Raw genomic sequence first — 14,128 nt, 5'->3', positions numbered from 1 at the left:
ACATAATATCTCCTCCACTATTTAAGTATTACGTGTCAAAAGTGAAACAAAAACACTCATATCAAATACTTTCACTTTAAAAATGAAACTATTCTACTAACTGAAACAATCACATTTTGATACTGTAATGACAGATACTTTCAGAGAGAGAGAGAAAGAGAGAAAGAGAGAGAGAGAAAGAGAGAAAGAGAAAGAGAGAAAGAGAGACAGAGAAAGAGAGAAAGAGAGAGAAAGAGAGAGAAAGAGAGAGAGAGATATATATGTATACATATAGATGTATATGTACACGTTATTTCACTAACTGAAACAATCACATTTCGATACTGTAATTACAGATACTTTCAGAGAGAGAGGAAGAGAGAAAGAGAGAGAAAGAGATGTATATGTATACATATACATGTATATGTACACGTATATGCATAGATATATATAGATATAGATCTATATGCATACATGTATCTGTATACATATGTGTAGATGTATATATATATAGATGTATATGTAATATGTACACATATATACATATATATACATGTATACAGATATCTATTCATATATACACCCATCACACACAAACACATGCACACAAACACATACATTAGTCATTTGTTTTCTTATCCAAAACTACGTCAAAAGTACTGAACGGATCTTTATGAAATTTGGAAATTATATTCTATGTATAACGGCCATAACTCCCATGAAAATTCATATATTTTTGATGTTGATGAAATTTTAACCCGAACATAACAGATGAGCATTATTTGTAATTCAACGGTACAACGGTGTAAGACTACCCTTTCAGATATACTTACATTGGGATTTCTGCAATGTGGTGCATAAATTGTCAAGTAAGTGAGACGCATCTTTGCCTCCACTGATTCACTTGCAAAGTGTTGAGTAAAATTATTTCGTTGCAGACCTCCTTTGGGTCTTTTTATTATCACTGCGACACACATAGTCCCCAGTTGGTAACATTGATTTCAAGGCCCTCCTAGATGAGAGACTGGCATTTCACTTAATGTCTATGTTCCATGCTGGCATGGATTGGAGAGTTATTAATGTAGAAATATGGTATCGTAGCTACTAACAGTTGAGGGTTGCGTAGTCTAGACGGCGTTTTTAGATTTCATTATTCGCTTTAACCCGGGCAAAGCCGGGTATTTCTGCTAGTATATATATAAAATAGACATACACATATATATGACAAGCTTCTTTTAGCTTCTGCCTATAAAATCCACTCTGAAGGCTTTGGTTAACCCAAGGCTATAGTAGAAGTCACTTCCCCAAGGTGCCACCTAGGGGAATTGAATCCATAACCATGTGGCTGGGAAGTAATCATCTTAACCACACAGCCATGTCTTTGCTGATAGTTTTAACACTGAAAAGAAAAACTATTGTACTAAATCCTTTGATTGTAGTATTGAGAAATACTCTCTTACAGGCTTAACCCATTTCTAACATAAATGCAAGGTCGTGAATTTAACAAAGAGATTAGACAATTATAAGGCAACTGGTACATTATTTATTTGAACCCCAGAAGGAAAAAAGCAAATCTGACCTTGGCAAGATTTAAATTCAATGTAAAGAACCTAGGCATTTTGTCCAATGCTGTTATAATTCTGCTTATCTTAACCCTAATATTTACAACAATAATAATAATTATAATAACACTAGCAACAATAATTTATATACATATATGTCTATAATCTATTTTGCAAGCCACCTTATTATTACTGTAAATAACGGTAATAATACTACCTTATTAAAATTTTTCTTGTTTACAATAGTTTCTTTTAAACGGAGTGGGACGTTTAAAGTTAGGAACGCACACAAGCTAACATAGTGAATATTTTAGAAATAGATGTTAAATTCTGTTTTCAACTGATGATTGCAAAGCATGTTTGTCATGCAAAGCAGGAAATCAATTGGTATTGAAATATGTATTACTTATCTATGTATTCCAAGCAAGGGTCAGCCTATTTTTGAAATGTTCATTGCATTGTTCCTGTGTGTATCTTTATCGTAATTTTTATGGTGGCTTTTGGAGCATTGGCTCTGAGTTTAGCAAGTGGTATTATATACCCTACCTAATCTTAAATTACTATATATATATATATATATATATATATATATAAGGAGAGAGACAAACAAATACACAGAGGCCTGGCTATATGGTTAAAAAGTTAGGTTTGCAACCATGTGATTCTGGTTCAGCTGACTAATAATGCCATGCACACACACACACACACACACACACACACACACACATACACATATATGTGTGTGTGTGTGCATGTGTGTGTGTGTGTGTGTATGTATATATATGCATATATATATATATACATCAGACTCTATTAGTTTCTGTCTACCATATCCACTCACAAGGTTTTGGTCAGTCCGAGAATGAAGACCCCCCCCCCCCCCAGATGGTTGAAGCCAAAGCCATGTAGCTGGTAACACACCTCTTAGCATATAGCTATAGCTGTGCTTATATGTATATGTGTGTGTGTATATATATATATATGCTTATGTATATATATATATATATACACACACATATATATATATATATATACATACATACATGAAGGCAAGGGAAAAATCAAAGGATATTAGGTTTACAGTCAAAAAACAAAAATGGAAAGAAAAGTCTTTTACATTTTGAGCATACACTCTTCTACAGAAAGAATAGATGACATGAGGTAAAAATGGAGAGGAAAAAGAACAAACCTATTTCAGTTAGACAGTCACCACACTCTGAAATAACCAGAAGAGGAAGAGGTTGCTAGAGGTATAAATGGAAAGAGGGGCAATTGTGTGAGTTACCTTGAGGTGTGGGTTGCAAGGGAGACAGCTGTGAACTTGGTATAAGTGTGTGTGTGTAAACAAGCCATGAGTGTGTGTTTATGTGAGTGGACGTATACATATATATATATATATATATATATATATTTACAAGCACATATACATATGTGTGTGTGTGTGTGCATGTATACGCGTGTGCATGTGTGTATGTGTGTGCATGTGTGTATGTGTGTGCATGTGTGTGTACATTCACTCAAGAGTAGCAATAATGTCGTGAGTGAACATTGACTTAAAAGTAACTTAAATAGTTTTCACAACTCTACTAACACGTGTGTAAACAATAATATACAAATATATATAAACACTAAGAATGTTTGGTGCTAAAATATTCAAAGAAAGTTATAGAAAGTTCCCACTGTCTGAATGACAGAAAAGAAGTTTATCTCCCATGAGGTTTAACAGCTTCAGCATTACATTCTACTTGTGTCTCGCTTTAAACTATTTATAAAAATAAAAAATTAAAAAAACACAAAATTCTTACCAGAGAGAACCACTACACATATATTTCATATCTCACTTTCATCTCCATTATGTTCAGTTGTTTTTTGTTTGAATTTTTTTGTTTTTATTCCTATTATTATCATTAGTATTTTTGTTGCTATTGTTGTTGCCATTGTTGTTGTTGTTATTGCTGTTATTATTATTATTATTATTATTATCATTATTATTATTATTATTATTATTATTATTATTATTATCATTATTATTATTATTAGTAGTAGTAGTAGTAGTAGTAGTAGTAGTAGTAGTAGTAGTAGTAATAGTATTATTAACGTTGTTGTTATTGTTGTTGCTGTTATTGACTCATCATCATTGTCATCATCATCATCATCATCATCATCACTATTATTTGTTTATTTATTTATTTCCCATTCTTGAAAAACACTTTCAGTATTGTTCATTTTCTTTCTACTCTTTTTCTCTCACTTTCTGACTCCCCATCAGTCTCCCTTTCAATTTCTCTCTCTCTCTCTCTCTCTCTCTTTCTCTCTCCCCCCTCCCCATTGCATGTATTTACCACAGTTATTTCTACATGAGGTTTTTGCCAAATCACCTGCTGACTTCTCAATATTCATTCACCTCAGCCAATTTGATGGTTCAACAGATGTAAGACAGGATGGTTTAGAAGTTTCTTGCATTTGGCACAGTTGAAGAAACTATTTCTTTACACAGCAGTTATGCAACATGGAATATCAGGCAAACTGCTTTCTTGAAAAACTTTGCATTCTAAATGTTCCCTTTGTATGCATATGTGTATGTGTGCATGTGTGTTTGCACGTGCACTTGTGTGTATATATGTGTTTGCTTATACATGTGCAGTAACTTATTGTATTATGTCCCTTTATGCCGAAGGTGGACATAGCCATTCGGTAAATACGGATTGATAAAATAGGAATGATATAACCAATTAAAATGCCTTGAAGGCAATGCACAGTATGGCTTCAGTCCAAGAAATAAAACCAGTAAAAGAATAAAAAATTAAAAGCATCTATACATACATATATACACACATGCATATGTACATATCTATATATGTATGCATGTGTGTATGTATATATGTATATATATGTGTGTGTGTATATGTGTATATATGGATATGTGCGTATGTATATAATGTGTAAGGATGTGTGTGTATTGATGTAAATATGCATGCATCTCTCTCTCTCTCTCTCTCTCTATATATATATATATATATATATATATTCACAAATATATATACACATACACACATATACATTCAGAGAGAGAAAGAGAGATGATAGATAGATACATACATTTGCATACATACATATACATGTGTGTGTGTGTGTGTGTGTGTGTGTGTGTATACATATACATATGTGTTCATGTGTGTGGTGTGTATGCCTGTATGCATGTGTGTGTGTAGTTATCAATTCATCTGTCTGTGTCTGCACAACCACATCACCACCACAACCACCTCCACCACTGCCTCCGCCATTACCATCACTAACAACCTTCTCCTCAGCTACCTGTCTCTTTCACTTATGCATTCAATGTTGAGAAGGTAATATGCTACCTGACAATGGGCCTCGTGAGATGAAGCCTGCTTCATCATGAATCTGTTCAATATCTTCTGTCTAACTGTTGCAAAGATTCTACTTTAAAATGCAAGACAAATGTAGTAAATAGTAGATTTTTTAGTAATATTTTCAGATTCCACAGATATGTTCTATTATATTAACTAATAGCAAATGAGATTTCATAATTACTTTATGTGCTATATATATGTCTGCTTATAGTTGTCATGGCATACAAATATTCCCACACCTACACATATGTGTGTATATATGTTTGTATGTGTGTGTATATATATATAATTTCTGTATATGTGTAACCATATATATATGCATGTTTCTATGCATATATATATATATATATATATATATATATATATATATATATATATATTGTGTAGGTGTTGTGTGTCCCTACTTTGAAAGCAAATTGCCTACATCATCTTAGATGTGCATTCAATGGCCACATTCGAGATTCTGCATTTCCTTTCTAAAGCATATAAGGATATGTTGAGATATTAGATTTTATAAAGTATATTCATTGCTAGTTCACAGTGAATATATGGTGTTTATTAATGAGATGTGCTTTAATTTCCGTAAAAGCCATTTACCAAATCAATAGCACGAGGCCTAGGGCTCTAGTTTGTGTCTTAATAAATACCATGAAACTTCTGGAAATGGTCTGCTTTCATTGACAACATTCTTTGGATATGTAAAGTTAAATGCTAAATCACTTCCAAATTCCAGTTAATCCAGTCCCTATGTAATACCAGTATGTTTATATTTAATGTTCACATTCTTCCTTGTTTCCGACCTTTCTACTAATTTCTTCCCATGTCCACACATTAATGTATATATTCTGAAGTAACTCATAAGTATTCTACATGGACAATAACATACATATTCATAATGTTTCATGAGGCAGTTTATTTTCTCATTGCTACTACTGGTGTTGATCTTCAGCTTAGATCAGTCCTGATGCAGTTAGTCATGATGATGTTTTTTTTTTTATTTAGATATTGTGTATCCCTTCTTTTATTGTTTTTAAAGATGATAGGATGTGATTTGAAGGAGATTTAAATGCTATTTCCCACAGATTGGACAATTATCAGAAATCTCACTTTAACTCCTACATGCAGAACACACTTACATATCTACTTTGATATATATATATATTGATAGAAAGGACAACAAAAGAAAGAAAGAGACCTCGATATTATGTAAATGGATGAATTTATCTGTAAAAGTATGTGACACCGAATAAGTGTCACATATTTTTACAGATATATATATATATATATATATATATATATATATATATAGAGAGAGAGAGAGAGAGAGAGAGAGAGTGACCTCCACATCTGATCAGAGGTCAGAACATTCTAACCTCCTGTGAGAGTTGAATATGTATTAAAACAGCCTGCATATGCTGTAAGATCAGCAACTTAACCAGAATAATATATATATATATATATATATGCTGATGACCTTCTATGCTGATGACCTTGCCCTAATTGCGGAGTCACTATCAGAACTAGAGGACAAGTTTCAGGTGTGGAAGCAAGGTCTAGAATTGAAGGGCCTTAGAGTCAACCTAGCTAAAACCAAAATCCTAATAAGTAGGAAGGTAGATAAAACACAAACCCCTTCAGGTAGATGGCCCTGCTCAGTATGTAGAAAAGGAGTAGGTAGTAACTCTATAAGATGTACCCGGTGCAAGCTATGGACACATAAGAGGTGCAGCAACATCAAAGGCAGGTTAACTAGGAAGTTAGTTTTTGTTTGTGGCAGATGTTCAGGTGCAATAAAGACTGCAAACAAACAGGAAACAACTTCTATCTCATTCCAGGATGAAAAACTAGAGGTAGTCGATAGCTTCCGCTATCTGGGCGACCAAGTTAGTAGTGGGGGTGGGTGCGCTGAAAGTGTAGCTGCTAGAATAAGAATAGCCTGGGCAAAGTTTAGAGAGCTCTTACCCCTGCTGGCGACAAAGGGACTCTCACTCAGAGTAAAAGGCAGACTGTATGACGCATGCGTACGAACAACCATGCTACATGGCAGTGAAACATGGGCTGTAACTGCTGAGGACATACGTAAGCTCGCAAGGAATGAAGCCAGTATGCTCCGTTGGATGTGTAATGTCAATGTGAATACCCGTCAGAGTGTAAGTATCTTGAGAGGAAAGCTGAACATTAGAAGCATCAGTTGTGGCGTGCAAGAGAGACGATTGCGCTGGTATGGACATGTGGTGAGAATGGATGAGGATAACTGCGTGAAAAAGTGCCACACCCTAACAGTTGAGGGAACCCATGGAAGAGGTAGGCCCAGGAAGACCTGGGCTGAGGTGGTGAGGCAAGACCTTCGTACATTGGGCCTCACCGAGGCGATGACTACTGACCGAGACCTTTGGAAATGTGCTGTGCGTGAGAAGACCCGGCAAGCCAAGTAAGATCGTTGCCAGTGCCCCTGGACTGGTTCTTGTGCGGGTGGCACATGAGATGCACCATTTTGAGCGTGGCCGTTGCCAGTACCGCCTGACTGGCTCCTGTAGGATTTTCGAGCGAGATCGTTGCCAGTGCCCCTGGACTGGCTTGTGCGGGTGGCACATAAAAGACACCATTTCGAGCGTGGCCGTTTTCGTGCGGGTGACACGTAAAAGCACCCACTACACTCTCTGAGTGGTTGGCGTTAGGAAGGGCATCCAGCTGTAGAAACTCTGCCAAATCAGACTGGAGCCTGGTGTTGCCATCCGGTTTCACCAGTCCTCAGTCAAATCGTCCAACCCATGCTAGCATGGAAAGCGGACGTTAAACGATGATGATGATATATATATATGTATATATATATTCTGTATATGCGCTATAATTTTTTTATTTTATAACATATTGAGTACTGGGTTGAACTGTGATCACCTTCATCCTTCAGTAAAGAATTTCACAAAATATTATTTATATATATATTTATTTTATCTTTAATCTGTTTCTTGTTTCATCACTTATTAGACTGTGACCATGCTGGGGTGCCACCTTGAAGAAGTTTTAGTTGAATGAATTGAGCTCAGTACTTTTTTTTTAAAGCCTGATACTTGTTCTATCAGTCTCTTTTGCTGAACAGTTAGGTTGTTGGGATGTAAACACACCAACACCAGTTATCAAGCATTGGTAGGGGACAAACACAGACACAAAAACTCACACACATAGATATATATATATAATGAGCTTCATTCAGTTTCTGCTGACCAAACCCCCTTACAAAGCTTTGGTCAGCCTGAGGCTATAGTAGAAGACACTTGCCCAAGGTCCCCTGCAGTGGAACTGAATCCAGAATAATGTGGTTGGGAAGCAAGCTTCTTACCACAAAGCCATGTCTAGAATAATCTCTCTCTGTGTAACAGTTGCATTGTCCCAGACATGTGAGCTGTACTCTAATGAAGTAACTTTCCTCACTCATATGAGCAGCATAACACAATAATTGGTTCGTCATTTTTAATTATGCAGACAATTGACACAGAATATATCAACAACAGGTACAGGCATAGCTGTGTGATTTAATAAGTTCAGTTCCTAACCACATGGTTCCAGGCTCAGTCCTACTGTGTTGCACCTTACACTACTATAGTCCCAGGTTGACCAAAGCCTTGCAAGCAGATTTCATAGATAGAAACTGAAAAAAGATATATACATACGTGTGTGTGTGTGTGTGTCTGTGTGTCTGTGTATTTGTCCTCCACCACTGCTTAACAACTAGTGTCAGTCTGTTTATGTCCCTGTAACTTAGCAGTCCAGCCTAAGTGACCAGGCTTCAAAAAATAAGTACCAAGAGGCTTTTTTCATTCAGCAAAAAAAAAAAACCCTTTCATGGCAGTACTCCAGCATGACCATTGTCCGATGATTGAAACATGTAAAATATAAAAGATAATACAATGAAAAGACTAACCAAAAGAAAATGTAGTACATGTATGTGGTGATGTTCCAGCATGATAGGAATCACAATGGTGTGAATGAACTAAGAATCTAAAAGAACTCTATTAATTGATCAAATCTACTATCATGAAAAAGAATGCAACAAGTATTTCCTGTGGCTCTAGATGCAGACAAGATTTGCACTTAAATGGTGGATACCACCACTTGTAGACAGAATCTCAATTATATAACATTGTCTTGTTAATGGTTCTAAAGAAAACAGTATTACTGTGACAGAAAACAGAAAATGGTTTAGTATATACTACATAGTAAGGTGGTCAGGAGACTTCTGTTTTTGCTCAGTTTTCTTAATGTTTACATTAATATTTGGAATTTGTTATTTAAACTTTGTTTTTCTGTTGCTTTTAAAACCAAATTCTGAAAAGTTTGGAAATAAATGTCTAAAATCTAAAATGACTGTCAAGGCAAATAATTTACTAATGTCAGGCATCATTTCAAAGATAATGCTAGGAATACTACCTTCTCTGCATAAAGCAAATTCCAGAAATATATTTCTAGTTTCTTGATTCTTCTAACTAAAGAGTTTTACATTGTAAATTGTTTAGTTTTATAACCAATATAGGATATGATGAGATGGCTCATATTTAAACTATACCAACTGAGTTCTTATAAGTTTAAGTGTATATATCAGCGACAGAGGCAGTATTAATACTGAGAGGTAATATTTATCCCCACTTAAACATGGATATTCTGTTAGAACAAATGATACTGTGGTAGATATGTAGATGTACTGTTTCTCTCATGGTATCTATTACAGTATAGTTTGTTCCAACAAGACATCCAGATTTAAGTGAGCATAAATATTACTTTATGAGTTCAATCCACTGCTGGTATTTTGTAGTATCTATGGGCAACGCATTTCTTTCTATATTCTTCAGTTAATCGAGCTGTTGAGAATAGTTGCCAGAATTTCTACCAATGCTACCTTGATAGAACAGTGTCTTATCCAGAAAAAGATTTGGTTTTTAAACTTTTACTGTTATAGAAACTAAAATTAAATACCAGTTGTAGCAGGCATGGCTGTGTAGTAAGGAGTTTTGCTTCCCAGCCACGTGGTCTTGGGTTCAATACCACTGTATGACACATTTGGCAAGCGTTTTGTACTATAGCCCTGAGCTGACCAAAGCCTTGTGAGTAAATACGATAGTTGGAAACAGAAAATATAAGCACCTGTCAGTATCACCATCAGCATCATCATCATTTAACATCTATGTTCCTTGCTGGCATGGGTTAGATGGTTTGGCAGGATCCAATGTATCCAAGGACTGCATCATGCTCCAGTGTCTATTTTGACATGAATTCTACAGCTAGATGCCCTTCCTAATGCCAATCACTTTACAGCATGGACTGAGTGCTTTTGTCATGCTACCTATACTATTGAAATTGCCATACATCTCACAGAACTAAAAACCCTAGGTGGGGTAGGGTAATGCAAGTTCTTGTAGAGGATTTGCATGACTAGTCACATCTAGTTGGGGGAAGGAGAGGTAAAAAGAAAATGAACAATATGAGCTGCAAGAGATGAAGTTGATGGCACACCTAGGCGCAAGGTAAGTTGATGAATTGGTTTACGATTTTGTAAGGGAAGGAGGATGAGAGGATGGGGAGATAGACTGCTAGGGTAGGATAGGAGAGTGGATGAGCAAGAAGCTATGAGTTGCGGGAAGCAGAAGGATGCAGAAGAAAGGAGGGAGAGTAAGTAGCAAGAGTAGTAAACGTAATACAGTTGTCAGAGTGGAGTGAACAAGAGGGAGGGATGACATGGTTGGTAGTGTGCAAGATTCAGGATGGGGAATAAGAAGCAGGCCTAATGCATGGGAGGTGGGGAATGAGTCGTTGTAACACGGACGGAGAGTGCAATGCATGACACTTTCAGAACTCAGTTTCACTAACAAAGGCAGATCTTTTTGAGGACCTCATATCACCAGGGATCCCAGTTCAGTCCTTTGTCATCTTCTTCATCAGGTTCAGGGCCCTGAGGTTAGCCTTAATCACTTCACCCCATGTTTTCCATGGTTTCCATTTTCCACAAGTTCTGGCCACATTTAACAATCAGCACTTTTTTCCTCAGCTGTCTTCATCCATACACATCACGTTTCCACACCAGTGCAGTCTTCTTTCTTGCACACAATAACTAATTCTTCTAATACCCAGTTTTTCACTTGGCACCTGTGTACTAATTCTTTCAAGCACACTCACATTGCACATCCAGCAGAGCATGCTCACTTCATTTCTTTCCAGTCTTCTCAGGTCCTCTGTGTCCAAAGCCCATGTCTCACTACTATTCAGCACTGTAGTTCTGACACAAACATCATACAGTTTGCCCTTCACTCTTAGGGAAAAGATCTTTGTTGTTAGCAGTGATTGTAGCTCCTTGAATTTTCTCCATCCAGTTCTCACTTTCAGAGCAACCTCCTCTTTTGATAATTACATCTCCTCAGTAACAAAGCTATCTGCTTACTTCTCGTTAGCTGAATGAGCATTTAAGAGACTCAGTTTCTAGTATACTCATGTGAATTGCTACAGTACATCTACTGCATACAAAGACTACATTTTCAGATAGTCTTCCAGTGAGTCCACTACACCCTTTGTGTGTCTATAGCATATATAATGTACTCCTTTTTTTGCATATCAAGCAAGACTTCTCAATTCCAGGTTTAGCTTCAATGTCAAGGATTTTGTCTCTAACTCCTCTGCAATCACCTATAGGACCATGAGGAATAGGAGAGGACAGAGGCCTGAACCTTGATGGACTCCTACCTTCATGCTAAATTCATCACAGAAGTCATTGCCAATTTTCACTTTACTTGTGCATCCTTGTACATAGCTTGAACCATCTGCACAAGCCATTCATCTACCCCTAGTTTCCTCAGTACCCACCATATTACTAATCATAATAGCCTTTCAAATGCTTTCTCCAAATTAATAAAAGCCCAGTATAGCAGTTTATTTTTAGCCAGGTATTTCTCCTGTAGATGTCTCAGTAGAAAGATTGAATCTGTGGTGCCTCTTCCAGGGACAAAGCCAAACTGCATCTTAGCTAGGTCTACTTTATCAAAGATCAATTGATCTAGAACTTGATCTAGAAATTTGTTTCTCTATAGCTGTGCATGAGTATGTTTGTGTGTTACTATCTCCTTGTCTTGGCTTCATGTGATAGTTGTAAATGACTTCCACCATCATGCAAATGGTGTCCTTCATTTCCAGTCTTCCATGTCTGGTCTTGGGGAATATTACTTTACATGGAAATAAGTAAGAGGCAACAAGAAGGCATCCTGCCTGGCTCTCTGTCAGTTATGACAATGAGTGTTCCAGTTGGTTCAATCAACAGAACAGCTTACTCATGTAATTAACGTGCAAGCAGCTAAGCACTCCACAAACATGTGTACCCTTAACATAGTTCTCAGGGAGATTCAGTGTAACATGAATATGACAAAGCTGGCCCTATTGAATTACAGGTACAACTCATTTTTGCCAGCTGAGTAGACTGAAGCAATGTAAAATAAAGTATTTTGCTCAAGGACACAACATGCCACTGAGAATCCAACTCATGACCTTATGGTCATGAGCAGAATATCCTAAACATTAATCCATACACCTTCATCCAGCTTTTGGAAATCTGCCTCAACAAATTCCATCCATCCCATGTCAGCATGAAAAAGTGGATGTTAAAAGATCATGATGAAGAGTCCAGTCCCAAGAACCACATGTAATTTTAGGAAGATAACCTATTACCTTTTGACAAATATGGGGAAAACTGGTCATCATTAATGTAGTGTTGAGTATGTCTCTATTGATACATGAAAAACAAAACTTCAAAACAAAAGCAATGTGCCATTATTCTACTTCTACATGCCTTAAAATGTAAATATAACTTTTTTCCTTAATGAACAGCATTTAAAAATCTAATCTAAAGTTAACATTTGTATTTTTAACTTTTGCAGAGATGATTGAGTTGTGATATCTCCTTCATAGAAGTCTTCTCTTTCACAACTACCATAAACTTTATATCAGTTTATGAGATCAGGGATATATATAGTTCAAAACAGATGTGATCAATATATTTTCACCTGTGCTTTCTCTTCTTCATCATATATTTATTCTAATTAACTCCATTTTATATATGTGTGTGTATATATATATATGTGTGTATATATATATACACACACACATACACACATTGATACATACGTATACATCATATGTGTACGTGTGTATTTATGTATGAAAGTATTTTTATTAGATATCTTCCAGCTAAATCAGTGATATCTGCTATTTTCCTTCAATATCTTGTAATCAGTTCAGTATTAACATATTAGCTATGTGTTGAAGCCAGTTGATCACTGTATGCATGTTACATATGTTCTAAAATAAAAAAGCACATACACATGTAAGATGTAATCACCATAATGTCATATACATATATACATATTGATAGAAAGGTAGACAGATTGATAGACAGATACATACATATATACATACATGCATATATTACATGCATACATATAATCTTATTCTACATATACATATGTTATCAATTCAATCTATGTTAGGTTGTGGCACTGTAATCAATTCAATATGTTTGTTGTAATCAACTTAACATTCCACTTATATGTGAAGTGCTCTGTGTGTGTGTGTGTGTGTGTGTGTGTGTGTGTGTGTATGTGTGTGTATGTGTGTGTGTGTGCACGCGCGCTTGTGCACATGTGGGTGTGTATGTGTGAGCGACATAATCATTTCAATAATAGCATAATAGTAGTGTGCAGAAGTTAAGTTTTAAGATAATCTTCTGTCAGTTGCTGTACAAAACTACAAATTCTTTTCTTCAGCCTTATATTTCAGTGATAAGTGTTTTCAGTTGTTATTTATGGCTTGGCACAACATTTTATTAATGTGATTGAATGTATATAAAAGAGAACAAAACTCAGAGAGAGTAAGAGGAACAGAGAGAAATATAGGAGAGAGATTTAGAGAGAGAGTGAAGACGTGGTAAATTCTAGTGAGATACAATCAAAACTCTATAGACATTAATACCAAGTAGAAGATGAGGTGTAATATTTATTTGTTTGTTTTATACAGCTTATTCAGAAAGAGTAACAATGACCAGCACAGGCCTTTTGAGAGTGGTGAGAATAACAGGAGTTCATGTTCAGTTTGAATGTCTGTAACTTAATGTTTATTGGAAACACATGGGCCTAGTGGGAGAACCATGAAACTGTTTAGTTTAGAAGAGCAGAGGCAGAG

General features: G+C 35.9%; 1 protein-coding gene across 15 annotated transcripts in view; it reads left to right on the top strand.

The window, feature by feature from the left end:
- LOC106883961 (transmembrane protein 245) overlaps positions 1-14,128 on the top strand; it is a 501,684-nt gene that overhangs the window by 279,103 nt on the left and 208,453 nt on the right. The gene's annotated exons all lie outside the window — the stretch shown is intronic.

The sequence above is a fragment of the Octopus bimaculoides genome, chromosome 3 (assembly GCF_046866305.1).
Source record: "Octopus bimaculoides isolate indiv1 chromosome 3, ASM4686630v1, whole genome shotgun sequence".
Classification (NCBI taxonomy): domain Eukaryota; kingdom Metazoa; phylum Mollusca; class Cephalopoda; order Octopoda; family Octopodidae; genus Octopus; species Octopus bimaculoides.
The sequence above is the reverse complement of the archived record's forward strand: the minus strand, read 5'-3'. Positions and strand labels throughout refer to the sequence as shown.